Here is an 18,064-nt window from a genome sequence, read left to right as displayed (position 1 = left end):
GGAAAATAATAACACCTGGACGACTATGACATATACTGGAAAAGCAACATATAAATTGGCAAACTTCTTTAAAAAAATACAACATTAACACAGCGTTCAAAACATCGAACAATCTAGGGCGGAAACTAAGAACTGACACTAACTCAGAAAATCCGGTTAGCAGCCACGGCGTATACAAGCTTACATGCGGATGCCAACATAGTTTCATATGACAAAGAGGACGGCAAATAAGAACGAGGTTCCGAGAGCACATTAGAGATTACAACAAAAAACACGGAATCCAAACATTATACCAAAGTCTAACTTCGCGAATCGCATGGTCGAAAATTAATGTTCCCCAGCAAACATTAATAAAACAGTTAGGGTTCTTCACATACAAGTAAAAGGCCGACGTCTCAACGTACTCGAAAACATGGAAATCTACAAACAGAAAACATTCGACGGTAGAATAATAAACGAACAGTTAAACACAATTTCTGACACAATATTCGAGCCTTTAAAACTTGTTTACAAGAAACAAAGTAATCACTCAGGTACAACAGACAAACACACAACAAAAAATAAACACAAAATAACGCACCAAAACAACAAACCCACAAAGAAGGTCAAACGATTAAAATTACGGATTTTTACCTGCCTCAGTCAGCCACACAAATCGATCAGTAAAAACCACCCTCGGTTCTGAATGAACCCACAGCACATACACATAACTAAATATACACAAGCATCAATTTTGACAATACCTGTTCATGTACCTACGAACTATAAATACAGGACAAACGACAACAACAGATCAGAACGAAAAACGCCACTGATGATGGCACAACGCCGAAACCGGTTTGTCTCGAAACCAAATTTGACAAGGGACGACGGAAAATCGTTCCAATATACATCATTTATCCACACTATCGGAAAATCAACACAACAAAATAAGTAATTAAAAGTACCATTTATACTGCTCTTTTAGTACCTCAGAAAACTAATGTTTGTTTCTTAGGTGGGTTTTACTGTACCAACTTCCCAAAGCACACATAAATATGCATCCGTGTGGCTATGTATGTATGTAAGCAAGTGTTTGTGTTCGCCGCCTCACTGTCGACTCAGAATAGTTAATGCGTCCACTGTACGTACGTCCAACCATTCGTGACCGCAGTGCCTGTCTTCAGTATGAGTCAACAAACCTGCTGAGGTGTCCATACCATTTAGACTTGCATAGGGGTGAGTTAGAACTTCGTTGCTGTTATTTCTCCACCCTGGATATCGAATCGTATGGGCCCTTGTCAATTTGATGCAATATGAGTTAGTTGTTGGCTGGTGGGTGGTGGGTGGCGCGATTCTTACTTGCAATGCTATTAAGTATCTATAAAAAGAACTGTTCTAAGTATACAACAGCTACCTTGCGGAAAGATATTGTATGTGCTTTCAACTTTCAATTTCTGTAAACGTCAAGCGGCTTCGTTGTTGAATTGGTAACAGAGACATTGACAATAAATTAATGGTGCCTCTGACTAAAAGACTCCTGGAGAATGAATGGAGAGCAAACTCCTATCAGTCTTCAGAGTATATGCGCTTTACTAAGGCAACGAGCAAGATGTACCTTGACTAACAAATGGATTGTAGTTCGTAAGTAGGAGCTTTCTAAAGTAGCAGACTATGAAATCAATACGCAGCACTACGAACAATTTTAGAAATGTAAGTAAAAGGCTCTACAAGAAGTACAAAACTTACTGACGCAGAATAATAAAATAATAACAAGAGTAGAGTAAATGCAAAAACAAAGCGAAAGCTAAATAAATTGGTTCGTACGCCGCCTTGGGGGTGAGTCTAGAGACATTTGTGCATGTGTATGTGTGCGTTTACGGGAATAAGTATGGGGATGGTGTACCAGTAGGAAAATCTTTGGCATAAATATATGTATGTATATATGTATTGATTATTCTGACGAAGTTTCAAACATCCGCCTAGTTTCTTTAAAGTCGAACGATGATTTATTTAAGTTGGATATTGCAGCTTCGCGGCTCTCGAAGAAGATTAAGAGGAACTATGGGGCAATATAAGCACCTTCCATGAAGGCAAGTAATAAGATTTGAAGGGAAACAAAAACGTCTATAAATTTCGGAACGATACTACCAGCTCCTTCAGGAGTATAAATATTCTCTCCTACCAAATTAAGATCCAGGCAACGAAATATCGAACGTCATCATAAAGCTGCTTAAGAATCATACGCTATGTTGTTATCAAAGACCTGCTGCACAGTAAGTTCTTCTTTCTACTTGAATAAGGATCTCATCAATCATTGAAGTTTCCTCGGGAGCATTAACAGGGCAGCTGAGCTTAAAGTGACGTCCACCCTACATTTAACATAGCTGGGGCTGTCTAGCACATTGAGTCCTGTCCTGTTAACACTCCAAAAAAAAAAATAAAAAAAAAAAAATAAATAAAACCGAAACCTTCCGTCCAAACTGAATTCATTCATGAATAGATTCACCAGACTACCGTCCCCTACTAATTCCCAATTCCTTGCATCCATTGAGGGAATATGGGTGGTGGATGTAGCTAGAGAGTGAAAAGTGTTGTTCGAAGGGCACTGCTTATTACAACAAAGCTAATCACTAATATAAGAAAATCGGGTTGATCACCATATCGTACAGCCGTTTTACCACACTTGGAGAGATCCCCCGAGCGTTTGCCAATTGCCCCTCTACTGCAGTACAAGGCAACTGAAGCCTATTAGACTTGTCCTCCACATTAAGCTTCCCTGACAGCTTGCTGTGAAGAATAATCCCAAGGTACTTAACCATGTCAAACAGTACCAGCGGGACTCTCCTAAAAGTTTGTGTTCTAAATTTGGGATTCTTGTACTTCCGCGTAAACAAAACAACTCCTGGTCAAAACACCCAGATAACCCTGTTAAACGTCTCTCAGTGTATTCAGAAATATAAGCCTTCAACGTCCTGAAGCAGGTGGTTGATTACCACGACCGAAAGCAGGGTAGTAAGAACGCTTCTCCTGTTAGGACATATACTGGGTCAATGTTGAAAAATTTTATACTTGGCCTTTATTTGGGAACCAGCGCTGGCACGAAAAATAAGGCCGCGGTCGATATCTATTAGCGAAACGCTCTTGTCATGAAGTTATTCTTTGGCTGAAAGCTTGGTCTGTCGTAATAATCAACAAACTCAAAAGTTCGAAGGCCCAAAAAAAATTATTCCTGCGGCAGTTGGGCTGTGGCCATAAAGGGCTAGTACTGGATTCATGCCCGGGAAAGTACCGCGATATCGATTTTTTCGATACAGCGATACTGACCTCCATAAACAATACCATCTCTCTGAAAATAGTATGTCTTCATCTCACGTTCAACTGACGCCCTAAACATGAGCTTTAGACGGTTTAAAAGAACCCCTTCGTGATATGATCACAATGATATTCTTGGCAGGTTTCCTGATATGACTTCGACTTAGTATATAATTTTTGACAAAGTTATACGGTGAGGAACCCCTCAAGATCAAGTAAGGGGTGGGTAGAAGGAATACAATCCCTCTACACGAAAAGATTTCAAATGAACTGGATTGTGATAGGTTGCCTTTACTCTGAGCAGCTCCTTAAGCACTCTTTTAATACTTTTTCCTGATTTAGTCAGTATGCTCCAACGTAAAGTACCGGGTACTTATTCAGCCTGAAAACTCAGTGAAAGGGCGGGGGAAACATACAAGACAAATCCCAGGAGATAGCTGTTTGCTAATGCTTTTTCCTTTCTTCTTCTTGTTTCCCTAAGGGTTTGGGGAGTATAATTGAAGATCATAGTCATTTGAGGAATATTGTAGGTTCTGGAAATCAGCACGTTTAAAGTACTACTTGACCATCTCGCGAAAGATTTGATACCATCACGTCGAACCTTTTAGGTCCGTAGATTTCAGCCGACTCGTTTGACAAACATGACTACCGTGCGCATAATCTAAGCTCCTTAGTCGGCTGGCTGGCTCTTCTCGTATGCCTGTAGGACATACAAATGAACAATCGCATATTAAAAGAGTATAGGACCTAACAAGGAAAGGAATTCTTCCGAATCTAAATGGAGATACCATTCAACCCTACTTGAGCCCTGGTCGCTTATAACCTAGATAGCACAGTAAACATTCAAACAACCGCAGGGTCACTTATAGTCATTAAAAAGTTCGAGCATCCTTTAATCAATACACCGATTTTGAAATTATTAACAAACCCTCTTTGGGATGTAACTAACATTTCTAGTGGATCCCTGTTTTTGTTGCTCTATGAAAACTTGTCTTCGTGGAAATAGGTCACACCCTAATGTACATACATATATTCCACTCATTACTGCTATTGCTTTCATTGTGTATTTTTTTCTTGTCGCTATTTTTCTTCTATTCATTTTGAGGGTGGAAAATCGTATATGAGGTACAAAATATATGTATGTATGTGTGTATGTAGGTAGTGCTTGTGCATGCCAAACGGGAAATGTTTCACTTGCCACGATGTGTGAGTCTCCGCCGCTGTTCCACTAAGTTATGTTGAAAATTGGTGGTATGAGAAATGGTACGCTTACTCATACTTGGCACTGTCCATGCAAAAGTGGGGTGCAGCTCACGAAAAAAGTACACACATATATATGTATGTGTGTATAAGGGCATGTATATATGTATTTGTCTAAGCCGCGGATACTATGTTGGGATGGGAAATGTTGTAGCTTCAAAGGAGACCGAGAAAGCCTACTGGCTTTAAGAAGCATGAAAACTGCAACAGAAGGTTTCTAAGTTAATCGAAGCACACTACGGACTTTGTGACCTTAACTTGCCCAGGCTATTGAAAGGGAAGGGGAGAGAAAGATTTTAAGAAGGTAGTCCATAGACCGAATTTCGAGATGATGTAGAAACCAGTAGAACCAGTTAGAGGTACCTACTGAGTTGACTCTTTGATTAATCTGGTATGTTTTGGATTCTTCCTCATCCCCATGGTAAAGACCAGGCATGCTTAACCAACGAACCGATATCATTTCGTTACGATAATTAACGTTAATAAACGAAACAAAGTCATTTCGTTTCGTTTATTAACGTTAAGAACGTCAAATTAACGAAATGATTTCGTTTCGTTTTCTGCCATATCAAAACGAAATCAAATCGTTTATGTTGATTATTAATTTCAAACTATGCTGGCAAAGCTGATTGATGGCGGAGTCATTAAAGGTGAAAGCATTAGCCAAGCTGATTGCAACTTTTCTCATGAATTTTGACAGTACGAACATTTCTCAGAGTATTTTTGACATTACCACCAACGAATTACACAAACAAATTACATGGAGTTTGTGTGTGTATGTGCGCTCGTTGTTAGCACCTTACGGCTTCACCATGGATATAGCATTGCCAGCACAATTCAAACATAAAGTATCACGTTTTTGTTAGCGTTTTTAACGTTAACGAAAGCTTTTCGTTTCGGTTAAAAACGAGATACAATTTACCTTGATAATTTCTTTATCGATAATATTTCGAAGTGTTTCAACGGAAACGGTGGAAATTTTTTGATAAACGATTAGCTTAACGTTAAGGTGCATCCCTGGTAAAGACTCATTGCAGACATATACGCACATACTACATACATATATGCATACACAGACATATGTAGATGTTTGCCATAGTGATATCATGCCATGAGCTTTCGCATGAATCTCACTTTTCACTATACGTACTACATGCTAATCATCATCAGACTTATTATTATTATTATAATAATGGTCTTACTTATTCTTTGCAACGAGTAACCCAGTGAGCATTACCCACTCACTCACTCACGAATTGCTGCACTTATATAAAATGTACTGAAGAGTAAGTGAGTGTTATTGCATGACAGAAATGCTCGGACGAGTACGAGTACATTGAGCGACTGTGTCAAGCATATTTTGTGGTAAGAGCGAATGTTTAGTATATTGAGAAATTCCACTGGTGGCCATTGCAATGTTGAGTATTTGGCACATTTGTTTGCGGAGAGGGCATGAAAAGTGATAAAAACATTCAAATACTCTTACTCTCATTGCAATATGTTCCAATCAAAATTGTTGTTTTATTACAAATTTTAAACCTAAGATTTTAAGATTTCGTAAGTTCTAATAATAATTTCAAAAGTCGATTAATTCATCAAGAATAAAAATAAAATTAAAAAAATGTAAGCACTTCCTTTATATAAATGGACAAAAATCAGCGAAAAATGTCTCCTTATATAAAGGCATATTCTTGCTAAACTTTAATTTTTAAATTTTGACAGAAATTGTAAAAATATTTATGAGACACATTACTTGGATTGGAAAGTTGGTAGGAACTGAGATATTATTAGTCAATCAATTTCGCTCCACCTTTATATTTTTACTTCTCATAAATATTTTTGCAATTTCTATGTCAAAATTTAAAAATCAAAGTTTAGCAAAAATATGTCTTTATATAAGGAGACATTTTTCGCTGATTTTTGTCCATTTATATAAAGGAAGTGTTTAAAATTTTTTTATTTTATTTTTATTTTCTCTTTTGTTCCTTTGCCACGGCGTCTTAACATATCTGTGAAGTTTCGTGTTTGTAGCTCAATGAGAAGTTACTTTAAAATCGATCTCCAGGCACCAAATTTCCAAGTTCTTATCTAAGCATTTCGATCCGTGCGCCACCTAACGGAACTTTTTCTCCTTTTCTTAAATTTTCTCGGCTTCTTATCCTATCTGTGAAGTTTTACAGTTGTAGCTCAATGAGAACTTATGTAAATAAAAATCAATCCCATAATTCCCTCCGTTTCGTACGATTTTTCTAAATATCTCATCCCGTGCGTCCCCTAGCGAATCTTTTTCTATCGTGTAATCGGCTGTCATCGACCTCTGACTTAAGCTCTAAATTGGTAGCCTCTAGCTCATCGATAAGTTACTTAAAACCCGGTTTCAAATTTCCAAATTATTATCTAATTTAAGACTCAGAATATTTTCGTTTGTTCCAGAAGACCAATGATTTATTCGTCTAAGATGGCACGTTAGGTATGGTTAAAACTTATTTGAGTTATATTTTTTGTTTTTTTGGCCAAGGGAAGCTCACTAGGACAGCTTGAAGGTATTGAAGACCTGCAGGAAAAGAATTTATTATTCCACCACCCCGAACATTTTGGGGAGTGTTATCGATGTTGATAGTCCTTTGCCGTATATAGATCCGGTAAAAGCACCATTAAGGTACTAGTCCGACCACCTCGGGAACGATTAATACGATCGCATTAAACCTTTTAGGTCATCCCCCACCCCCTAGTTCCATGAGGAGCTTGGGGTCGCCAGAGCCGCATTCATATATGTAACAGGGTTCCCCTCGCAAAGGTGAGGTTGACAATTGAATTGCGAAAGCTTTTAAGCTGTAAAGCTTTGTATTGCGCTTATGAAGCCCTTGAATCCCTATGATTCCACCACGTAATCTTCTATGAAAGGGCAGCTAGAGGTCCCTACAGAATGCTGAATCGCATTACATGGACTCTCATTGGATAGCGTACTGTCAAAACGCCAATCACGATAGATAAATGGGATTTATTGAACCCGATAAGAATGGCGGAGCAGCTTCTATCCAACTCTGTCCAGATAGATCCCGCTATTCTGCTAGAAGTAGGAACTATACAGAGATTTATTAACTAACTCGAAGCCTAACTGTGCTTCAGGTGCCGACTACAGAAGGTCAGCGGAAAAACGGATTTTCTGCAGCATATAACGGCCGGTTCACAAGCACCCAAAATAGAGCGAGTTCAGGCATTCTCTTAACACCCTTGGATCCACAATTGTTGGGCTAAAGGCCACAATTGCGCGTATCCGAGTAAGTTTTGCATTGCTTAATCGTCAAAGCGTTGATAGCATCCTTTCTACAGTGTCCTTAATTGCTTAAAATTCGGGAAAATTGAACTTTCCGTTTAATCACAGCCGGCTGCCGTGTTGTGTTGGTAGCGTGCTAATTCTGCTATAGAAAACTTCCCAGTAAAAATGTATCTGCCCTGCGGCTACCGTTCGGAGTCGTCAAAAAATATATAGGTCCCATCACGCCAACTTGTAAAAAAAGTTAAAAAGTTGCACAACACAAATTTTGTGGAAATCTTTATTTGCTTTCGGAGATAAATTGCGCCAATTCGAGAGTATGAAGCTGTTGAAGTAAACAGTGGCGGGTTCATTGTAATGTGGTTTAGCCAAGATTGAGTTGAAGCTATTAAGAATGCGGGATTGCGCGTAATTCGCAAGACTAAAGCCCATATCACAAACTCTAATGAACACACGGGCTGCAGTGGACGTGACCACAGAGTGTATTTTCAGCGAAACATGCAAAGGCAAAGGTGATTTCGTAAATTCGGCTGCTTTCAACAACTGTCGGCCCTTTACCCTCCATCCGCCGTGCGCCGCAAAAAAATATTGGTTAAACCACCGTGGCGAACACCGTGACATGGACGTAGCGTGTTCACCAACCAGACCTGGGTTCAAGGCTGGTTTGACAAACACTCCGAGTGTCATTCTGTATGGAAAGTTGCTCAGTTCAGTTCGGTAGATCCTGTCCAGCCAATTTGTAGAAAAATTTAAAAAGCAGCACAACACCAAAGAGAAAGAAATAAATAAATACAAGGCGGGGTAGCCTCCGAAGAGTTTTATGCCGACCTTCTCTTCCAATTTGCGTCAAGCTCCTTTAATTTTTGCCTAGAAATTGGCGGGACGGGACCTACAGGTTTTTGAGAAGCTTTTCATGGCAGAAATACACTCGGAATGTTTGCCAAATCACTGCCGAGGGGCGACCCCGCTTATAAAATTTTCTAAGTGAAAAAACTAAACTAAATGTTTGATGCTACTTTTCAAGGGTGTTGAACCGAAGATGGTGTGGTAGGCGGAGCACGTTACCACCAAGGCGGCCGCCAAATGTAAGAGAAGCTTGAACTAAACCTTCTCGGAGGTTTGGTATTTATTTTCATTTTCTAGCCACCATCGAATCATTCCAACCCCGTAAAATAGGGTTAACGATTCAAGGGTCACCTTTATACCAAAATCTGGTCACGTGTCACGTGACCCCTAAAGACTTCAGACCGATTTGTATAAACATAAGATACCTGCGTTGCAGCTGCCGGTGCTAGCGGGTATAACCCTGACGCTGAGGGACTCTGCCAAATACCTAGGAGTAATTTTGGATAGGAAACTATTCTGAAGGGAAAACGCTCAGGAGCGTGTGAAAAAACAACGGTGGCACTGTATAGCTGTAGGGGAGCTGTTGCGCGAAGAGGGGGACTATCACCGGATATTACCCTGTGGCTCTACACCGCTGTGTTTAGACCAATCCTTTTATACGGGGCAGTGGTCTGGTGGACGAGCTTAGATACTAAATCAAACTTACGGGCATTCCAGAAGGTACAAAGAAGTGCTCTAATCTGCCTGGGGGTGCTCGGCGGAGGCGCTGGACACTATTTTTAATGTGTTGCCAATAGATTTAATGGCCAAGCAATGTGCGGCCTTTTCTGCTCTACGGCTGCGAGAGTTATCCGGATGGAGAGACAATGTGGATGGTCATGCAGCCATCCTTAAGTATCTGGATTCGCATTCGTCGACTTATTGCGCTCCGACTGTATTTTTCAATATGAAGTACGATGTTATTATCCCGGATAGGTATTATTGGTTGACGGAGCCACCGAACCTGAGCGATAGGCTGCAGATATATACTGACGGCTCCAAACTGGATAATAAGGTGGACAACGGTGTCTTTGCACCTCAACTAGGGTGGAATCTATCATTTAGCCTACCCGTTCATTCCAGCGCATTTCAGAAGGAGGTGGCTGCTATAAATGAGGCCGCTCATAACCTGGGGAAGGCTGCTAACGGCTATAACCAAATTTGTATTTACTCTGACAGCCAGGCTACACTAAAAGCACTTGGATCGGTCACATGTAAGTCCAGGACAGTAGAGAAGTGCCGCAAATATCTTAACGAGATCGCTGAGCAAACTTCCCTCAGTCTGGTGTGAGTGCATGGACCTCGGATATACCGGGCAATGAGATGGCTGACGAACTTGCAAGAGGGGGCACATCTGTGCCGCTTTCGTCGTCTTGGAAGGGATTGAGCATGCCGCTCGCTACCTGTAAGCTCATTTGGAAATGGATTTTCTTAGAAGCGGGTGTGAGATGGAGCAACCTTGAATCCTGCTACCACTTACACAGGAAGAAATCGAGGTTACAAAGTTTACGGAAATAAAGCGCAAACACCAAAAAGAGCAACATACGTCATAACTTCAATTGAGAGCAATTAATAATTTAAGAGAAAAAGGGTGAGAGAGAGAGATAATATTTACATAGCTGGCATTGAAATCAACGTGACCTCTCACATAGTACAACTCCAACGGTAGATACATAATGTCTGGTAGTAGTGGCAGGAACTGTTTTTGTATTTCTTGTTGACAAGTGTTTTCATTTTCTATATTCTGCTATCAAAGCTATGCTCCATATTTGTTGTTGTTGTTATTGCAATTTTTGGTGGTGGGTCGATGTTTTGTACTTTTTATAGTTGAACGCCTGAGCGTATGCTTGGGTTTATGTACGTTTTGTTTTTCCTACCGCCTGGAGGGTGGCTTTTCACTTTTCAGCACAAACAACCAGGGCCGAATTTTCTTACAAACATATAAAAGAGTGAAAGAAAAATATAATGAGAACTGAAGCTAAATTTTAGTCAAATAAAAAAACTCAATTGACCACATTCAAAAGGCGACGACCGACGAACCAGACAAGGTTCCTAAAAAGGACATTTCCGACTCATTTGACAAATTGTATGAGCGTGCAAAGAAGTGTATCGAAGTGTAAGGAGAGTATATTGAATAATAAAAAAGAATAATCTCAAAATGTACACTGAATGTTTTTATTTTGTAAAATTTCGGTTATTTTTGGAACAGAGGGTGTAGAAGCCTTCAAGCGGGAATTTCAACTAGAATGATGAATGAGTGAATGATTAATGATGGATGCCAATTAAGTGAATGTATTGTAAAGAATTTGGGGATTTCCTGATATTTTGCACCTGCTGCTAACGTTCGTATCGCTGAACTGTTGAATAAATAACTCCAATATTCAGTATTGTAATATGGTCTACTTTGGGACTAGTACAATTATACTTTAATATCGCATAATTCACAAAAGCGTGGTTAAATCAAACTGATTACAGAGGAAAAAACTAAACAATTATTACCTGGTGTAGGTTATACAGAAATCGTAAAACGTACTCGTCGTAGAAAAAAACAACCTAATGACGGAAACGCTCCAGAAGTAGAATTTTCGCCTGGCGATGATTTTAAAACAAAAGGTTTCCTCGAAATCATCGACAATCTTCACAGTGAAAGTATATGGAAGCTTAAGAGAGATTTGCATTTCTCATCAACTTTTCTCTAAGTGATGGAGACCTCCACGAAGCTATAAATAACTTTGTTATTTTTTATTCCAGAGATTTGGAAGAATTTTTCATTGAAATGAAACAATTCCAAAGTTACGTGAACTCCAGATACACTGATGCACAAAAAACTCATAGTCATTTGTATAAGATTCTAATGGAAGATCAATTAGCCGATGTATTTCCTAACACAGAAATAGCTATTCGGATTTTTTTAACATTAATGATCACAAATTGTTCTGCGGAACGATCCTTCTCGCAATTAAAAAGAATCAAAGCTGCTGAAAGAGCTACAACGCGACAAGAGTGACTCGAGATGTTAGGTATACTTTGCATTGATGATATAATTGATGAATCTGCCGAAAACAAATGTAGAAAACGACATGTTGAAAATGTAGATAGTAATTTTATTAATATTATTACATTGTGACAATAAAATTTTTATGAAAGATATAAGTTTGTATTTTTTAATCGAAAAAAGAAGGGAACGGACGTGAAAAAAGGGCCCCATTGAGGGTTAATCCGGCCCTGCAAACAACACAGATACTCATACATGCTCATACATACATCCATCCAATCAAAATACATACATACACATAACATTATGCATAGAAACACATTTGTTATCCTGAAACTGAATTGGATGTCTAGCTGTTGTTGTTTTTTTTTTTTGTTTTTGTTTAATAAAACCGCAAATATGTCTGTTAATCGATTTTTTTTTCGATTGTTGTAATGTTTGCCCAGCTTTTCAGTTTTTAACTTACTGTTTAGAATCTTTATAAAAAATTTTTTTTTAACAGTCAATTTAACACAAATTTTCACCGTAACTGCATGTACCATAAATGTTTATTAATTACACCACATACTAAAACCAACGACAATATATCCGGTTGTTGTGACATCCGCTAAAGGTAACGTTACGTCCTGATGTTGTTGCCGTCGAACAATGAATGGTTGCGAGTGTTTGGTACGCGACAATTTGGCGTCAGGCGGCATTAGTAAGCTTTCATTCCTTTTGGCTTTTATATCTCTTCTTTATTTGCCCTTTCGTTACAGCTTACAAGAGCCTTTATTACAATTCCTTGTATATATGTATGCCTGAATGTATTTGTAGTTGTTAATTGTTTGCAGCGCAGATTAATATTAGTGATACACAAAAGCGAGGGATCTCTCTTGAGAAACCCGGTCTTACAAGAGCCGAAGAAGTTGACGGACACCAATGTTGAATGAGCTTAGTAACATATGTAGATAGCATAAAAACCAAGAAGCCTTAAGCAAGAGGTGCAGCAGGGAGTGTGCCTTATCCCCACTTTCGTTAAAATTTTTAAATATCGAAGCTTTCTTTCCCATTCGAAGGAGTTGCCAGTTAGTCTTTCCACATTGTTGGCCTCACGTACACAGAGAAAAAAAGCTGGTAAAATCAACCAAAATATGGGCAGAATCAACCAAAATTACTGTCAATTCTTATCCAATACCCGAAGTTGTTAATTCAACAGCATCAAAATTGTTAATCCTAAAACAACAGTATTTGGCAGTTAAAACAACGAAACATCTGTTGTCTTCATATTAACAGTGACCCTGTTAAATCAACATATTTTCGTCATTTTGAAATTGACACCTTGAACAACAGTAATTTCTATTGTCCTAAAAACAACAGTATTTGTGTTAAGTTAAAAGAGATTCCTGTCGACTTGAAAATAAAAGTTTTCACCGTTGAAATAACAGATAGTTGCTGTAAAACACCTGTGAATGCTGTTGAAATAACAGATAAGCTATTAGTTTTAAAACAACTATGTATAGTTGTTAAAATAACAGTCATAGAAACTTGGCACTATCACCGGCCAAATATTCCGCGACCTTATACAAGACGTGGACGGGGTAAATGTCGACGATAGATGACATTACGTTATGAATTGTCTAGAATCGCGACGGGGTGTAACGTTCGATAATTACCTACATTATGGCGAACATGCAACCGCAATTGTACCTAAAGTTAAGAGTCGTTACAAAATCCTGAAGTACCACTCATTGCTACCTAAGAAGTAATTTGGCAGCCGTTTGTTTGCTACGCGTCTCAGCTATAGGTCTGCCAAAACACCGTGCTCTAAACTGCTATGGGATGTCTTCTTATGTCGCCAAAACATCATCTACACATTGAGGCGGAAGTATTACTAGTCAAAGAGAGAAATGAAATGTTTAATAAACAGATATCCCACCTTTCCCGGGACATAAGAAGTCATCCTCACAAGCACTATGATGAAATCCGGCGCACAAGAACTTAGCCGTTTGAGCCTGATGGGCATAAGAAGGTGTAGCGGTACTCAGAATGCGTTTCATTTTCAATGCATTTTTGATTGTACAATATACCTATACACATATCGACCACACAAGTAGTCAAGTCAGATTAAGCCACATAATTACTTGAACTCAGCAGGAGTTCAACATCATATGTACATGCCGACACACACGACACATATCTGTTTACATTTGTCAGTCCGTCACATTGCCCAACACACTTATCGATCAGTCATGCTGATCGACATATTTGTTATTGGTCATATTGACTGACAAACTATTTAAATGTGTCTATTTACATGTGTACATAAATAGGTCACTGCAATAATATGCTGACTGTCATTTTGCATTATGAATCTATGTATTTTTAGATTGTAAGTATTAGTGTAATTACGTATTAATACTGTAGAAATATTTTGGTATAAAAGGGAAACAATAATATTTGAACTCTAAATAAGGGTTGTTCATTTCATTTGTTAATTCACTTCAAAGGCCATCAACCTCATCCTTGAGTCCTGTGAGAGAATCCAATACCCGCAACTCGCAGTTGGTTAAAGCAGCCTCTCAGGAAGATGCGCGTCACTCTGGCACAACTTCGACCTGTATACTGTTATAAGTGAACCTCTAACTTATACAAAATCAAACCCCACATACATACATAATATATGTCTTAAATGGGATGAGTTTACACAAGATACCAACCATCTTTGCAACTGAAATGTGCCACCCATACCATGCCTGATTGGTTCAACCCTATTAAACCTGCAAGCTGCCTTGGACTTCCGTTAAAGGATGTCGTTCACAGTTTATGAGTGATCGCGTCTATTGGATTGGACGAAGCACTGCTACAGGAAGAAGATAAAGATGAAAACCAAAATTTAAGATCAATATATACAAGATTTGAAACTTTAAACAAACAAAACCTGCAACCCAATCTAAAATCAATTCTATTAAAAATTATTTTAATTCATTATTTTAAAAATTTCCTTTCGGCTGCCTTCAGAGCCGGAGCCTTCACAATACTGTGCCGTCTCGGAAAGCAACGATGGAAGAATATTAACCGCCTATATATGTTTTACACCATTATGTGCCCCTCAGCAGGCAAAAGGCCGGACGCCAAGATGGATTTCAGAAAATATATCAGAGTTAATAATTCCCATAAGAAGGCCGAAGATAGCGGCACAAGCGGATAGTCGTGACGGTAGAGCGCTGCAAAGAATGCGAACGGCGGAGAGCGATAGGTCAGAAGTCAAGGGGTGAAAAGGGATGAGAGAGTATTTCGTCTCAATGTCGGCAGAATACAGGATGCAAACCGCTTGAGCAACCGGATAGAGACTTACATGGAGATAACAACACGGAGACTGTGGCTAACGACAGGAAGACAAACGGCATGGTAAAGCCATCTATGACCATGACGCTACTGTATCGCAGCAATTTCTACGAACTTTTTTAGAACCGGTTAACAATGCCAAACGCTCTCGAAATATTACCCGCTTAACGCGCTTCACTAAATGGCATCTCTAAAATTTTTTCTTTTTTCGTTCCCAATTAAATCTGACACTATATTGTTTTACAAACTTCAGTCATAACAAAAACGCCGCCCAGGGACTTAATTTCAAAATTAGGGTGCCTATAACACGTGTAATGGGGTACCCGGGTAATGCCTGGACTCCTGCCACCTGAATACCCGGGTAAAATCATCAGCCCTATTTCGTATCTCCCTTATCTCCAAAAACTGAATACATCAGTTCACCATTCACCAATCATTTGAAAACCAGCCCATGAGTCACCGATCTCCCTCCTAGGGTAAGGTGCGCACTAATCCGCTACCTTTCAACCAATCGCCGTTTCTTCGAGTGGCGGAACCCAAAGCTGCCTCAGGGGAAGTTTAATGGGAGTGGTCCGTATTCAGCGTCCGGCTCAGAAAGGAACCTGGATGATAAAGTAGCCGGTTCAGAAAAATCAATTGGAAAAAGTTACCGGTTCTAAAAAAACGTATAAATAAATGCAAGATATATTGTAACGAATCTCGGTAAATTCCGCTTATTGTACACCTTCTGCAAACGTTCGAATCTCTAAACTGTTGAATAAATCACTTCAATATTCTGTATTGCAAAATGGTCTTTATTGAACTACTTTGGAACAATTATACTTCAATATCGCGTACTTCACAAGAGCGTGTTTTAATCAAAACTGATTACTGACTACTCAGCCTGCGCTGATTTTATACTCTCTGTTGCATTGTCCGCATATTTCTCCAAATGTCTAGACGTTTCTCCTTCTAGAATCTCCTACATGGTTACCAGCTATATGCGTGTGTATTTGTAGGTTATAGCCTCTCGCATAGCATGTGTATATGTGAGTACTACTTCGGCTGATGATTACATGTGTTTATGAGTATGAGTATATCTACGTTGCCTTGTATGTATGTGTGTAGATGATGATGGATTTGTTTACGTACATACGAGTGGCTGCTTAGTATCGGCTTAGTGATGGTAATATTCGTCACAATATGTACTTACGAACCGAGTTCAAGACGAGCTTCTATTCCTATTTGCTCCTTTTTAATTTTTTCTAAAAACGGGTGGGATGGGACCTGCATACTTTACACCGACTCTAAACGGCATCTGCAACACAAATAAATTTTCACTAAAAAGCTTTTCATGGCAAAAATACTCTCGTATTGTTTGCCACATCATTGCCGCGGAGCGATCCCATAGAGTAACTTTTTTCTAATTGAAAATTTGCTTCTAAAGAATGCTGACAAGTATCACGATTCGAAAAAGTACTGGCCTCCGAAAAAGTACTCGGTTCTAAAAAGTACCCGGATCGGATGGCTAAATCTCGAGTGGAACCAACATTACTCGAGAAGGCCGATCTGTGACTGCCGAGCCAATTATCAAATGGACGATGATGCAATAAGCATAACCTACTTCGGTAAAGTTGTAGCGAGTGTTCAAAATAACCCATCCCACTAGCACACCAAAAAGAGTTGGTAGCAGGATTCTCCGAACGCAGTGGTTATGTAGAGAGAGTGAAGGGCTTGTGAAGGAATCATGCAAGATTTTGTGGTACCGAATTATCGAAAAGCTGGCTTCCAATAAAACATGTTTTTACTACTTGGGTATGGGAATGGGAAGAAGGCCTATACAGTAGCAGAGGCATTACAATCTACACCAACGGCTCGAAAATGGGTAAAGGGAACTGGAGCTGGGATCTACTCAACACATCTACAGTTAAGACAATCATTCCGACTTTTTGACGCATGCAGTGTATTCCAGGCCGAGGTCTATGCCATAGACAGATCAGCAAAGCTGCTTCAAGATAGTATGGTCTCCGACACCGACGTAACAACTTTTCTTGGCAGCCAAGCCGCCTTAAGGGCATTAGAGTCCGACATAATAAAATCAGATATCGTGCGGAGGTGAAGAGCCTCGCTGGCTTCTATAAGTCATGTCAATGTCTCCCTTTGCTGGGTCCCTGGGCACAGCGGTATTGAAGGAAATGAACTCGCAGATGAGATGGCTAGGAAAGGTTCCGATTTTGACAAAAGAGAAGAGGACATCGCCGTCCGACCACAGCTGAGTTATCTCTAGGGGAGAATCGAGGAATATGAGAACAGGGCAACGGACTTGCTATGGACGAAAAGGGTTAACTGCGAAGTCTCAAGGTCCTTATGGCCATGTTTGGATAGGAAAAGCACCTGCTTACTTCTCGAACTGAACAAATCCGCGGTGAGGGTACTTACGGGTGTCATCACAGTTCAATGTGCTATCGTATCAATGCTCCGACGGTGGCGAATACCAACAAGCTCCCTCTGCAGAAGCTGTAATTATGAGGAGGAAGAGGAGTCGATCTACAACTTTCTCCGTCGATGTCCGGGGCTTCAAGAGGTTGGGAAGGCGGACGTCTCGCTTCTTCTTGGTTCATCAGGGAAAGCAAGTGGTTCGTTGAGGACCACTAAGAGGTAATGGGGTTAAACGAATGTGCCGCCACCCTGCATTTACTGAGGGCACTCAAAATGGACAAAAATGTCTCCGAGTGGAAGTGTGGATAATATCCATGTACGCCCTCTTAACCTAACTTAGGTATATGTCGTGATAACTATATGAGAAGGTAGGCGATTGTAACGCGATTTAAATGTATGCAAGTATGCACTTCATATGTGTATGTACCTCCGATTTTCTAGCTTTTTTTATCCAAGGTGCAAATGTTTGCCTAGAAGGTGCAATGTGGTCGAATTAAATCGTTCCCGTTATAGTCGGGTTAGTATCTTAATGGTGCTTGTTACCAGAACTTACCGGATCTATATCCGACAAAGGACCATCACCATCGATAATAATCCCCAAAACGATG

At 39.6% G+C, this 18,064-nt stretch overlaps 1 protein-coding gene across 5 annotated transcripts in view; it reads right to left on the bottom strand.

Moving 5' to 3' along the window:
• The window catches only part of l(3)neo38 (lethal (3) neo38), a 79,441-nt gene extending 67,098 nt beyond the window's left edge, over positions 1-12,343 (bottom strand). For 4 of the 5 annotated variants that reach the window (XM_067758372.1, XM_067758369.1, XM_067758376.1 and 1 more), the window contains exon 1: positions 12,178-12,343. The gene's annotated coding sequence lies outside the window, so the exon portion shown is untranslated. The remainder of the gene's footprint in view (positions 1-12,177) is intronic. The other variant, XM_067758384.1, reaches the window with a different exon arrangement.
• Positions 12,344-18,064: the final 5,721 nt, after the last annotated feature.

Source organism: Eurosta solidaginis, chromosome 1, assembly GCF_040869045.1.
Source record: "Eurosta solidaginis isolate ZX-2024a chromosome 1, ASM4086904v1, whole genome shotgun sequence".
Taxonomy (NCBI): Eukaryota; Metazoa; Arthropoda; class Insecta; order Diptera; family Tephritidae; genus Eurosta; species Eurosta solidaginis.
The sequence above is the reverse complement of the archived record's forward strand: the minus strand, read 5'-3'. Positions and strand labels throughout refer to the sequence as shown.